This window comes from Lathyrus oleraceus, chromosome 3, assembly GCF_024323335.1.
Source record: "Lathyrus oleraceus cultivar Zhongwan6 chromosome 3, CAAS_Psat_ZW6_1.0, whole genome shotgun sequence".
In the NCBI taxonomy this organism is placed as follows: Eukaryota; Viridiplantae; Streptophyta; class Magnoliopsida; order Fabales; family Fabaceae; genus Lathyrus; species Lathyrus oleraceus.
In genome coordinates this window covers 170,033,732-170,047,709 of record NC_066581.1, presented here as the reverse complement: position 1 = coordinate 170,047,709, position 13,978 = coordinate 170,033,732, and positions in this window count along the sequence as shown.

The window sequence follows — 13,978 nt, the reverse complement described above, 5'->3', positions numbered from 1 at the left end:
TTGAAGATTATGAGTTTGTGCAGTACGACTTCCCTGATGAGGAGATTCTGTATTTGAAGATGAAAGATTGTGATGAGCCTACGCTCGATGAAGGACCAGAGCCTGGTTCCCAATGGAGTATGGTGTTCCATGGCGCTGTCAATCAGTATGGAAATGGTATTGGGGCAGTGATTATTACTCCTCAAGGCACACATCTTCCTTTTACAGCAAGGCTAACTTTCAAATGCACGAATAATATGGCAGAATATAAGGCTTGTATTATGGGTTTGGAAGAATGTATTGATCTTAGGATCAAACAACTTGATGTTTATGGTGATTCAGCCCTTGTTGTTAATCGGATTACGGGTGAATGGGAGACGAATCAGCCTGGCCTCATCCCATACAGAGATTATGCGCGGAGGATTTTAACTTTCTTTACTAAGGTTGACTTCCATCATATTCCTCGAGATGAGAATCAGATGGCGGATGCTCTCGCTACGCTTGCTTCAATGATTGTAGTGAAGTATTGGAATGAAGTCCCCAATATTACTATGATGCGCTTGGATAGACCGGCTCATGTGTTTGCAGTTGAGGAAGTGAAAGATGATAAGCCTTGGTATTATGATATCAAGTGTTTTCTTCAAAGTCAGATTTACCCTCTTGGGGTATCTGTTAAAGATAAGAAGACTTTGAGGAGATTATCTGGCAGTTTCTACCTTAATGATGATGTGCTCTATAAGAGGAATTTTGACATGGTTCTGCTCACATGCGTGGATAGACACGAAGCATACCTATTAATGACTGAAGTCCATGAGGGTTCATTTGGCACTCATTCCAATGGACATGCTATGGCAAAGAAGATGTTGAGAGCAGGCTACTATTGGCTGACAATGGAATTTGACTGCTGCAAATATGTTAAGAAATGCCACAAGTGTCAGATCTATACGGATAAGATTCATATTCCCCCGACACTTCTGAATGTTATTTCCTCACCATGGCCTTTCTCCATGTGGGGAATTGACATGATTGGCATGATTGAACCTAAGGCGTCGAACGGTCACCGTTTTATTCTCGTAGCTATTGATTACTTCACCAAGTGGGTTGAAGCAACGTCATACGCAAATATAACCAGGCAGGTGGTCGTGAAGTTTATCAAGAACCAACTTATATGCCGATATGGTGTGCTAGACAAGATCATTACTGATAATGGATCTAACTTGAACAACAAGATGATGAAAGAGCTGTGTAGTGAGTTCAAGATTGCGCATCATAATTCTTCTCCCTATAGACCCAAGATGAATGGGGATGTTGAAGCTGCTAATAAGAACATCAAGAAGATTATTTAGAAGATGGTTGTTACGTACAAAGATTGGCATGAGATGCTTCCATTCGCTTTGCATGGCTATCGTACATCTGTCCGCACTTCAACAGGGGCAACCCCTTTCTCTCTTGTGTATGGCATGGAGGTTGTGCTTCCCGTGGAGGTTGAGATCCCATCAATGAAAGTCTTGATGAAATCCAAGTTGACTGAGGCTGAATGGGTTCAGAGTCGGTATGAGCAGTTGAACTTGATTGAAGAGAAAATATTAACTGCCATGTGCCATGGTCAGTTGTATCAACAAAGGATGAAGAAATCATTTGATAAGAAGGTCAAGCCCCGTGTGTTCCTAGAAGGTGACCTTGTGCTCAAGAAAGTCTTGTCTTTCGCGCCCGATTCCAGGGGCAAGTGGACTCCAAACTATGAAGGTCCATACGTTGTTAAGAGAGCCTTTTCAGGCGGTGCTTTGTTGCTTACAACTATGGATGGGGAGGATTTCACTCGTCCTGTGAATTCAGATGCAGTTAAGAAATACTTCGCCTAAAAATAAAAACAGAATAGCTCGCTAAGCTGAAAACCCCAAAAGGGCGGTGTAGCGCTGTATTCGTCACTTTATGATTTATTGACTAAATCAAAAGCAAAGCATACAAAGATAGAGTCGCCACCGCACTTTTATTTATCCAAAGGAATGGCTAACAAGCGAACAAAAGCCTAAGAAGTTTTACACATAGAAAACTAATAAAAAAGGTACAGAGATCTGGGTAAGGGGGTAATTATGCAAAGGGAAGGTGTTAGGAACCCAATGCATCCTAGGTACTCCTAGGGAACCCTTTTCACAAATTGTTGCAAAAGATATTGTTTATGAAAATATTTATTGTGCAAACATTGATTGGGAAGATGAGAAAAGAATATACAATTTTTTATTATTTTTGTGTTTGGATGGAAAACCATTGCCTACGTACCTTTACGGGATCAAAACCTCGTAGTTCGGCTAAAAGATTTCCAAAAAGTAAGTGGATTGATTTTAAACAAAAGCCCTAAGGTCTTTCATTATCCATGGGAGAAAACTCAACCTATACAACCACAAGTCCACCATATGAGAACAACTTCAACTTGCTGGTGAGGGACTATGCCCTATAATAAGCAAGGAAGTCTTACAATTCAATCACTAAGGACAAAAGGTGAGATTCACATCAACCACTAAGATAATTGAGATCTATGGATAATGTATGAAAACTTATCAAGAATGGACAAAGCCACAAAACAATTGAATGAGTGGAATTAGTCAATTAGAATTATTCACAAAAAGAAGTCAAAGTATGACATTAGAATTCAATTCAGAAGAAGTGTTGTGAAAATGAAGTTTGAAAATCAAAGGCTTAAGGCCTAGGTTTCTAATTTTGAAAACAAGTGAGAATGTTTGCACAAAGTTTTTGGTTTGGGTTAACATGCAAGTGGAGGTTATAAGGAAACAAAAGGTGAAGGTTAAGGGATGCAAAACTTCTTAGGAGTTCACCTCTTGAGATCATATGTAGATGAACTAAGTGATTCCTTTGGAATAGGCAACAAGCAAAGCTAACAGACAAACAACATAAATGGATACCAGATGCCAATCTATGGACTTACACCAGTCTTCACAAAACAAAGACGGATACCGGATGCCAATCAATGGACTTACACCAGTCTCACAAAACAAAGTATGGATACCAGATGCCAATCAATGGACTTACACCAGTCTCACAAAGCAAAACAAACTAGGAAACGAGTTGCCAATCAATGGTCTTATACCTGACTCCACAAAATGATCACAGGAAACAGATAGCCAATCAATGGTCTTACATCTGACTCCTCACAAGACAAAAATAGGATATGGAGTGCCAATCAATGGTCTTATGTCCACCTCCACAAAACAAAGATGGAAACCAGATGCCAATCAATGGACTTACACTAGCCTCACAAAGCAAAAAAAACAAATGCAATAAGCAAAAGGAAACAAGTTGCCAATAAATGGTCTTACACTCGACTCCAAGGAAATGGAATGCCAATCAATGGTCTTAGTTCCAACTCCTACCAGATCATAGGAAACAAATGCCAATAGATGGACTTACAATTGACTCCTCAATGAACAAAACAAAATGTCACAAAGTATGAACAATGATCATGAAATGATATACAATTAATGCTCAAAGATGAAAACAATGCACAGAGGCACACACAAATAATTATGCACATATGGGCAAATAAGCAAACAAGCAGTCACTTATCACACATTATACACAATCAATAGGCTCAAGCAAGGTTAGGCTTTAGTCAAGGGGTCATATCAACCTCGACAAACAAGCTAAATACTGGAATGGGTAGTCAGGCTCTTAACCTCTAACATTGAGAGTTAGGGTGAGCAGATGAAATGGAGATGAGGTTTATGCCTCATAGCTCTTATCCCTGGCCTGGGAGAGCTTTAATCAATAGAAAGTGTGGGAGTTCATAATGAAGGAACTCTTCTCCACAAATGACTAACTCTATGGACAAGATTTTGGGTTTTTTATTCAAAGTGCATCAACACATGGTGTGAGCAAAATGAAAGACACAACTGAATAGCAGGGAATGGATTGCACATCCCTTCTATCTTCCAATTGCCTCTTAAGAGGACTTAACCTGCTTGGCACAAAGATAAACAAACAAGAACATGGCCTCTTAAGGAGGGCTTCAGACAGGTGCCTGCCAATAACAGCAGGTCTTCCAGACTACATGAAGAATAGGGATTATACCTAAGTGGTATGCCAACCACAAGCAAAGCAAAGCAAAGTTCAAATGAACTTAAAGCAACTTAGGTACCTGTGTAAACAACTAAACAAATCAGTACAGTATTCAGACAAACAGACAACAGTCAACAACAAACAGACAATCCCAATGTACAACGTATAAGCCATAAGGCAAACTCAAGTGAATTATCCTCAACCTACAAAACAAACAAATGTTAGCAATCAACAGCAAATATCAACATTCAAATGATGAAGCAACATCAACCATAGAAATTGAGTGCTTGGTCCTGAAATTCAAAGCTCAAATGTAAGTCCAAACCACTAGGTCAAAGCCTAGGGTCAAAGGTGAAGAAAACATTCAAAACAGGAGCCAATATTCAACACAATGCAACTTCAAACACATATTAACATGTCCTAAAAAGGACCAGAACAAAATCATCAATCAAGGCCATGTAATGAGCAAGAGAAGTCAAAGACAATTTCAAAGCATTCAAATGGACATTGAGAATGAAAATTCCCAATCAAACAGAAATGATTCAAATAATTCTGAAAAATTTCATGAACATTCAACACATCCAACATGATCATCATACAAAATATCAGAATCAACAGAGATCATTTGATATGGAAATTAAATTGCACAAGTTGATCAACCAAATGTGTGACACAAATTGTCACACCATGCAAACACATGCATAAAACAGAAATGGTAAATGGGAAAAATACCAAACCAAGCCTAAAACATCCACCAACACGTCAAGAATCATCATGCAAAATTTCATGTCCATTGGATTAAAATCAAGCATTTCACAATAGGAAGAGCAAGGCAAGGTCACACAAGGACATATGATCAAAGAGTCTAACACCATTCAAAATCCAGCCATGCACAACTTCAGCAATTATCATCATAAAAAACTAGACAAACAGAGGATCATGCTACAATAAATTTGGAATTATTTGAGTCATTTTTCAATTTGTTATGATTTTTCTAAGTTAACAAAAAAAAATTGAAATCAAAATGAACACATGTACATGATTTGGAGGGAAATGCATAAAAGATGAATGGATTTGAAAATTTGCTTGCTCCAGGAATCGAAGTCAGTAACAATTCAAAATGAGCGCGTGCTGCATGTGAAACGATGCCGTTTTAAGCAAAACCCTAGCCAAACCAGAATGGACGCTAAACCGTCACAAAGCCGACGCTACTTCGTCTTCCTCATGAAGACGAAGATGAACAGTGCACCTTCAAACATTCTTTCCAGATTTTTTCCAGAAATCGTAAAATCATACATCATCATGAAGCTCTTGCAATGGAGATTACAGATAAACTTATAACTAAACCTAAATCAACATCAATTAGGAGAATCGAACAAAAGAAAATTGATGCATCAAACTTCCATCACACATAACTCACTCAATAATGCATCATTTTTCATGAAATTTAGCTCATAATCATCAGCAAGAATAGATCTACAAGAACATGCTAATGAATTACAAAATTATGAGATTCGAAACTTGACCTCTTGAAGAGCAGATTCTTAAAAATGCATGATCCGAAGCTTGATCTGCACTATATCAAAGCCAGAGAACCAGAATATGAAATAAAATTGCAATGTTATTTGAAGAAAATTTGAATTATGATTGGAAGAAAATTTTGGAGGGAGAGAGAATTTGGATCTTGAAATGGTGAAAAATGATTAACCCTCTTTCAAATTCTGTTAGATTAGAGTATTTATATGCTTCCTTAATCACCTTGCTAATCCATACTTAACTTTGTTAATTAAAATAAGGTGTTTTGCAAAATTTCAAAAATGCATGGTGCATGGACCAATCCCACGTGAAAAGTGTCATTTCCTTGATCAATTACACTTAAAATCATTTTTTTAAACACAATGGCAATGGTAGAAAGTTCCCATGATGCACCATTTTTGAATTTTGCAATTTCCCTCCAAAAAAGGCATGGAATAGCAAATGATCATGTGATAACATTTCATGCAATGTGATGAATGTTTTGAAAAGTTCATATCATGAGAAGCATTTTAGAAAAAGAGGCACCAAATTTGGAGTTATGAATCAAAAGATATGGCCATTTGAAGTTCCAAGCTCACTTGGCAATGATTGGATCATATCTCCTCAACCATTCATCAGATGCTCATGATCTTCGACTTTTTGGAAACGGGAGAAAGAGATCTTCAAATTTCATGTTGGACAAAATTTCATTTGAAGCATCTTTGATGTTGGAAAGTTGAGTTGAAGTTGGATCAAAAACTTGCCATTTTTGGAAAGTTGAAATTATAGGTCACTTTCCATTTTTGGAATCTTTTGACTCGACTTCTAATTCTTCAACCTTGATCTTTGGTATGATGAGTAAGCATTGTTTGGACATGAATGGGATGAAGAAACTCAATTTCACACTTCAAAAACCCACAGTTGACTTTTCAGTTGACTGCATTGGCCTTAAGAGGACCTGAAAATATCCTGATGAATTTGGGCCTCAACCACTTGGGAATTTGCTCCAAAATGAACCTATAGCTCACATAAGCTCCATAAAATGATCACATGATCCACATCTCCAGAAAATACCATCTGCTCTTTGTACCATGATGCCTTGACCGGTTGACTGCTGAAGCTGCAAGTAACAAAGGTTAATGACATATTTTTGTACATTTTTGGTTAGTGATTAAAAGAAAAGAAATGATATACAAATGTAAGCAATGCTTGGCGATCAAGAACCACTCTCAAAAAAGATCCCACCCACAGGGAAGGGAGCAAGGTGTCCAATGATCCTTGAGGCAATGCAATCCTATTATATGATGCCATGAGGGATCTTAGGGACAAAATTGGGGTCTTACAGATGCCCCTATTTAAGGTCATTCTAGCCGGAGAGGTGAAGGTTAAAATCTTCATCTCGACGCGGTAGAATGGGCTTAAATAACAGTAATGAGACAAATTTTGGTCCCTAAGAGACCTCATGATGCAAATGTATGAATGCAAAACAAACAAACTCTGTGGAGATCGGGGAGTAAAGGACTCAAAATGGGGAAAAAAGCTTCCAAAGGGAACAAATCCATTGGAAAGACTCAAGCTGACTCAAAATCGTGTGTATTGGGGAAAACACCAACACAGCAAAACTATCCATAAAGGATACTTCGGATAAAAATCCGGACTCGGACTGGGGAAAGATTCACACAGAACCTCCCTGCAAGGGAAAAATGCATATATTGGGGAAAACGCCAATACAGCAAAAGGGTAAAATCACAACAGAAATTTTGTTGGGGAATGCCTAACAAAGAGACTCTCCTGGGGAAAATCTGCAAGATGAGGTGTTACCGGTTACTGGGTAACAAGCTCAAAGAGACATGTGATCTGAACACCGGTTATTGGGTGAAAGAACCACAAGCTCAGGAAGAACGAATATCTAAGGCCGGTATAAGGGTGAGAGATATCAATCAACCAAACATCTAAGGAAGACCTGAAAAAGGTATATCAACTCAGGAAAATCTGACTCCGCAGGGGACCAAGGTCATAATAGGGAGCAGAAAGGAAGGAACACCAGGGATACCGGTTACTGGGTATATAATAGGTGACCAAACGAAGGCGTGAATTGGTTTTTACTACCAAAACACTCATCATCCGAAAGGAGGGCTTGAAAAAGCAAATCGACTTACAGGATGGATATTCGACTCCGCAACGGGAAAACGAATCTTACTCAAATGGGGAACGACAAAAGGCTTCAACCAAAGAGCGCATGAGATATATTATCCATTACCGTCAGAACGTGGATAATATATTCGCATGAGATATATTATCTATTACCGTCAGAACGTAGATAATATACTCGCACGGAAGGAACACCAGGGATACCGGTTACTAGGCATATAATAGGTGACCGACCGGAAAGAGAAACAATCGTTACCAACAACAACATGGTAAACGAAAGATAACTCGCTGGGGATAAATTGCAAGCATACGGCAATTATCCAAGAGACATATCACCGGTTACTAGGAGATACGCTCAAAAAGGGAAAGAAATATTCGATTCCGCAAAGGGACACGAATCTTACTCAACTGGGGAAACACGACAGGTTTCGACTGAAGAGTGCATGAGATATATTATCCATTACCGTCAGAACGTGGATAACACACTCGCACGGAAGATTATCCACAACCGGTTACTGGGTTAAAAAAGGATAAATCAACCGACAAGAAAGGCATCGGGATACCAAAACTAGGTATATAATGATGACCGATCAAAGGGAGCAACAATCATTACCAATCAAAAGGGTAAATGAAAGAGGACTCACCGGGGATGTACTGATAAAAAATCAATGATCCGGGGAACAAATCACTGGCAAACGGTGAAAGGACCCGCTGAGGATAAAATTGATAGCAAACGGCAATTATCCACAAAAAGACTTGTTGGGAATACAAATGCTTACTCAGAGCAATTACCTAGACAAGGGAATATCAACATCGAATACTGGATGAGGATAACCAACAAAGAGTAACCATCAACGGTTAGGATGAACAACAGGGTTAACTCTGCAAAGGGAAGAACAAAGGATTTACAACTACTGAATACTGGGTAGAAGACCAAAGACTCTGGCTGAGGAAACAAGAGATTTACCACTACCGACTACTGGGTAGAAAACTAAAGACTCAGCTGAGGATATGGTGAATGATTGCTGAATATATTGAGCAATTATCCCATCTATTCCACAAGGAAGCACAAACTCCACTAGGGAGACAACAACATAGGATTTACAACTACCGAATACTGGGTAGAAGACCGCAAAATCCACCATCAACCAGAATGAACCACAAGGTTACCTCTGCTAGGGGGGTGAAAGTAGGATTTATAACTACCTGATACTGGGTAGAAAACCATAAACTCTGCGTCGAGAGCAAGGAAATAGGATTTACAACTACCGAATACTGGGTAGAAAACCACCGACTCTTGCTGAGGAACAAAATGTTCACAACCACAGATTCCACAAAAGGGAAAAAAGGTATATAGGATTTACAACTACCGGTTACTGGGTAGAAAACCAAAAAGGATAGGACTTACAACTACCGGTTACTGGGTAGAAGCCATAGAGATATCCGCTGGGGATAAGATGAACTATTGCCGGTTACTGGGCGAATATTCATTTATTCCACAGGGAAGCACAAGAGACAATTGCAAAAGGCCAATTCAGGATCAATCCAAAAAAGCAAACTAAATCAAGACTCGTCCTAATGAGAATATAACTCAATAGGAAAAACCCATCCCAATATATGTGTTGGGAGGAAACGGAAACAACCATCATCCACGAGGATATATCTCAGTGGGGAAATGGCATGAAAGGATAAACACTTTCTGCTTATGGGGCTGACTCTATATTGAGAGATTAGACACCCAACATCTGCTTGGGGAGATCTATTGGAGATATCTATATCACCAATAGCAGGAGACAACAAACGAAAGATATATGGCAAAAAATGCAACATGAATATCTAAATGTTAAAAGTATGCATGAATATGCGTGATTTATGTTTGATGAATGCTGACAAAACAGACATTTCTAACACAAACAGCAGGAATCAAACGCCCGGTACTACACTTCCAGAGAAAAAAAACCAAGAAATCCAACTGGAAAGCCAATCTGCTGGAGATCTGAATGCTAAAAAGCAAAGATCTGCTGGGAAAAAATCCAGAGATATCAAGAAATCACAAAATCTCTGAGCGATGGATCATCAATCAACCCAACTGGGGATCAGAAGTTCACAACAGGCAGAAATTGCCATGAAAGCAACTCTGTTGGGGAAGTGGAGAAATCACGAGATTTCTGCAGGGGGATCAGCAGTCTCAACTGGGAAAAGGAGCTCACTGCACCTGCGAAAACTTCCGCGAAAACAGAACACAAGTAGAATCTGGCCGCACAAGCAACTCTACTAGGGGATATTGTCAGCAACTCCAATGGGGACGAATCCACTGAGGGAGAATAGATCACACAAGTAGACTCTGCACACAAGCCACTCTACTGGGATCAAAAGCATCAGGAAATCAACCCAAATCTCTGCAGGGGAGAAAATCATTACAGATACAATCCACCATGCCACAAATCTACTGGGGATTTATCTGAGGCAGAGAAGGAGAACTGGGGATCAACCACCAAATACCAAACCTTCCAAAAGGAACCACAACCGCTGAGGAGAATCACTGCTCTGCTGAAGGGAGGAGAGGTATGAACCTCCACAAGCACTCTAATGGGAGGAGATAACATAGATGAAGTACATCATACCAACAACTCAGCTGGCGACTTCACTGAGGAGAGAATATTGTTGGAGAGGACGATTGAAGTCTTCAACAAACACTCCGAGTGAGGAGGAGTCCTAATAAAGGCTCTGTTCAACCAAATTTGTTAGAGAGAAAATCCCAACAAATACCCTGCTTAGGGAACAAAATCTCGACAGAAACTCTGCTTGGGGAGAAACCCCAACAACAATCTGGAGAAAGAGGATACAACCATGCCAGGAATATGAACAAATGTCTTACCCTGTTGGAAATCATGCCACCCTTGGGAGAGCACTGAGAAATTCTTAAGTATCCTTTCATCATTGTGAATGTTCACTTTGTTTAAAACAAATTTTCTTGAAAACTTATTTGTTTAAAACAATGACATTTTATCAATTAAAACATGCAAAACATTTGTTGAATTGAAACAAATAAGAGTGCAAAAAATTGGATAAAAGCTCAAATTTATTTGATGGAATGGTAGTCTGCAAATGGCAAGACTCCATAGATCTGTACAAATTTGAAAACGGTGATATATATTGGAAGAGGGCTACATTGAACATAATGACCATTTCTCTACCAATTCGAATCTGATGTATTTGAAGCTTCAGTTGATGACGACTGAGCGAGAATCTCTGACGAAAAGATGGCTGTGGAACAAAAAGTCTTGTCAGGATGCAGTTACTTGCCAAATCCCTAATTTTTGCCTAGATTGCCCCAGGGTGAGGTACTCAATCTAGCGGGATGCAAATTCACTTTTTTTCATGTCTCTAATTTTTGCCTGGGTCATCCTTTCGGGTTTTCCACCGAGACGCTCATTTTTGCCTAAGCCGCCCTTTCGGGTTTTCAACTTAGCGAGCTATTCTATTTTTTTTAGGCAAAGTATTTCTTGACTGCATCTGAATTCACAGGATGAGTGAAATCCTCCCCATCCATAGTTGTGAGCATCAAAGCACCTCCTGAAAAGGCTCTCTTGACAACATATGGACCTTCATAGTTTGGAGTCCACTTGCCCCTGGAATCGGGCGCGAAAGACAAGACTTTCTTGAGCACGAGGTCACCTTCTCGGAACACACGAGGCTTGACCTTCTTATCGAATGCTTTCTTCATTCTCTGTTGATATAACTGACCATGACACATGGCAGTCAACCGCTTCTCTTCAATCAAATTCAGTTGGTCATAACGACTCTGAATCCATTCAGCATTAGTCAACTTGGCTTCCATCAAGACTCTCATTGATGGGATCTCCACCTCTACTGGGAGAACATCCTCCATGCTGTAAACAAGAGAAAAAGGGGTTGCCCCTGTTGAAGTGCGGACAAATGTACGATATCCATGCAAAGCAAATGGCAGCATCTCATGCCAATCTTTGTACGTGACTGTCATCTTCTGGATAATCTTCTTGATATTTTTATTAGCAACTTCAACAACCCCATTCATCTTGGGTCTGTAAGGAGATGAATTATGGTGTGCAATCTTGAACTCGGCGCACAACTCTTCCATCATCTTATTATTCAAGTTAGATCCATTATCAGTAATGATCTTATTTGGCACACCATAACGGCATATAAGTTGATTCTTGACAAACTTCACGACCACCTGTCTGGTCACATTAGCATATGATGTGGCTTCAACCCATTTGGTGAAGTAATCAATTGCTACGAGAATAAACTTGTGTCCATTGGACGCTTTCGGTTCAATCATGCCAATCATGTCAATTCCCCACATAGAGAAGGGCCATGGTGATGAAATCACATTCAGAAGTGTCGGAGGAATATGAATCTTATCCGCGTAAATCTGACACTTGTGGCATTTCTTCACATATTTGCAGCAGTCAGACTCCATTGTCAGCCAATAGTAGCCTGCTCTCAGCATCTTTCTAGCCATGGCATGTCCATTTGAATGAGTACCAAATGAACCCTCATGGACCTTAGTCATCAACAGGTTTGCTTCGTGTCTATCCACGCATCTGAGCAAAACTATGTCAAAATTTCTCTTGTACAACACTTCACCGCTGAGGTAGAAACTGCCTGACAACCTTCTTAGAGTTTTCCTATCTTTCACAGATGCCCCAGGCGGGCATACCTGGTTTTGGAGGAAATTCTTGATATCAAAATACCAAGGCTTGTCATCATTCACTTCTTCAACTGCAAATACGTGAGCTGGTCTATCCAAGCGCATCACGGTGATATTGGGAACTTCATTCCAATACTTGACTACAATCATGGAAGCAAGCGTAGCAAGAGCATCTGCCATCCGATTATCCTCTCGAGGAATATGATGAAAGTCAACTTCAGTAAAGAACGTTGAAATCCTCCTCACATAATCTCTGTACGGAATGAGACCGGGCTGATTCGTCTCCCACCCACCCTTGATCTGATTGACAACGAGGGCCGAATCACAATACACATCAAGATGCTTGATCCTTAGATCAATGCACTCTTCTAATCCCATAATACAGGCTTCATACTCAGCCATATTATTCGTGCATTTGAAAGTTAGCCTTGTTGTAAAGGGAATATGTATGCCCTGAGGAGTAATGATTACTGCCCCAATTCCATTTCCATACTGATTTACAGCGCCATCAAACACCATCGTCCATCTGGAACCAGGTTCTGGACCTTCATCAAGTGTAGGCTCATAACAATCTTTCATTTTCAAATACAGAATCTCCTCGTCTCGGAAGTCGTACTGAATAGACTGATGATCTTCAATCGGCTGATGTGCCAAATGGTCAGCCAAGATACTACCTTTGATAGCTTTCTGAGCTCGATACTCAATATCATACTCAGATAACAACATCTGCCAACGGGCAATCCTCCCGGTTAAAGCAGGCTTCTCGAAGATATACTTGATTGGATCCATTCTGGATATCAACCAAGTTGTATGATTTATCATGTACTGGCGTAAACGCTTAGCAGCCCAAGCCAAAGCACATCACGTCTTCTCAAGCATAGAGTATCGACACTCACAATCAGTGAACTTCTTACTCAAGTAGTAGATAGCAGATTCCTTCTTCCCTGATTCATCTTGCTGACCGAGGACACAACCCACCGAATCTTCAAGAACAGTCAGATACATGATCAAGGGTCTTCATTCTATAGGCGGAGACAAGATCGGAGGTTCAGACAGATATTCTTTGATACTATAGAAAGCTTTCTGGAAATCCTTGGTCCAATCATGAGATTGATCTTTCCGAAGGAGCTTGAATATCGGCGCACATGTGGCAGTCATGTGGGATATAATTCTGGAAATATAATTCAAGCGGCCAAGAAAACCTCGGACTTGCTTTTCAGTTTTGGGCGCAGGCATCTCTTGTATTGCTTTAACCTTTGCAGGATCAACTTCAATACCTCTTTCACTAACAACAAAGCCCAATAACTTGCCAGAACGGACTCTAAATGTACATTTGTTCGGATTCAGACGAAGCCTGAACTTCCTCAAACGCTGAAAAAGCTTCAACAAATGCTCAACATGTTCCACTTCCGTTCGTGACTTAGAAATCATGTCATCGACATAGACCTCTATCTCAAGGTAGTCATATCACGTTGATATGTGGCTCCGGCGTTCTTCAAACCGAAGGGCATCACTCGATAACAGAATGTTCCCCAAGGTGTGATGAATGTTGTCTTCTCCATATCC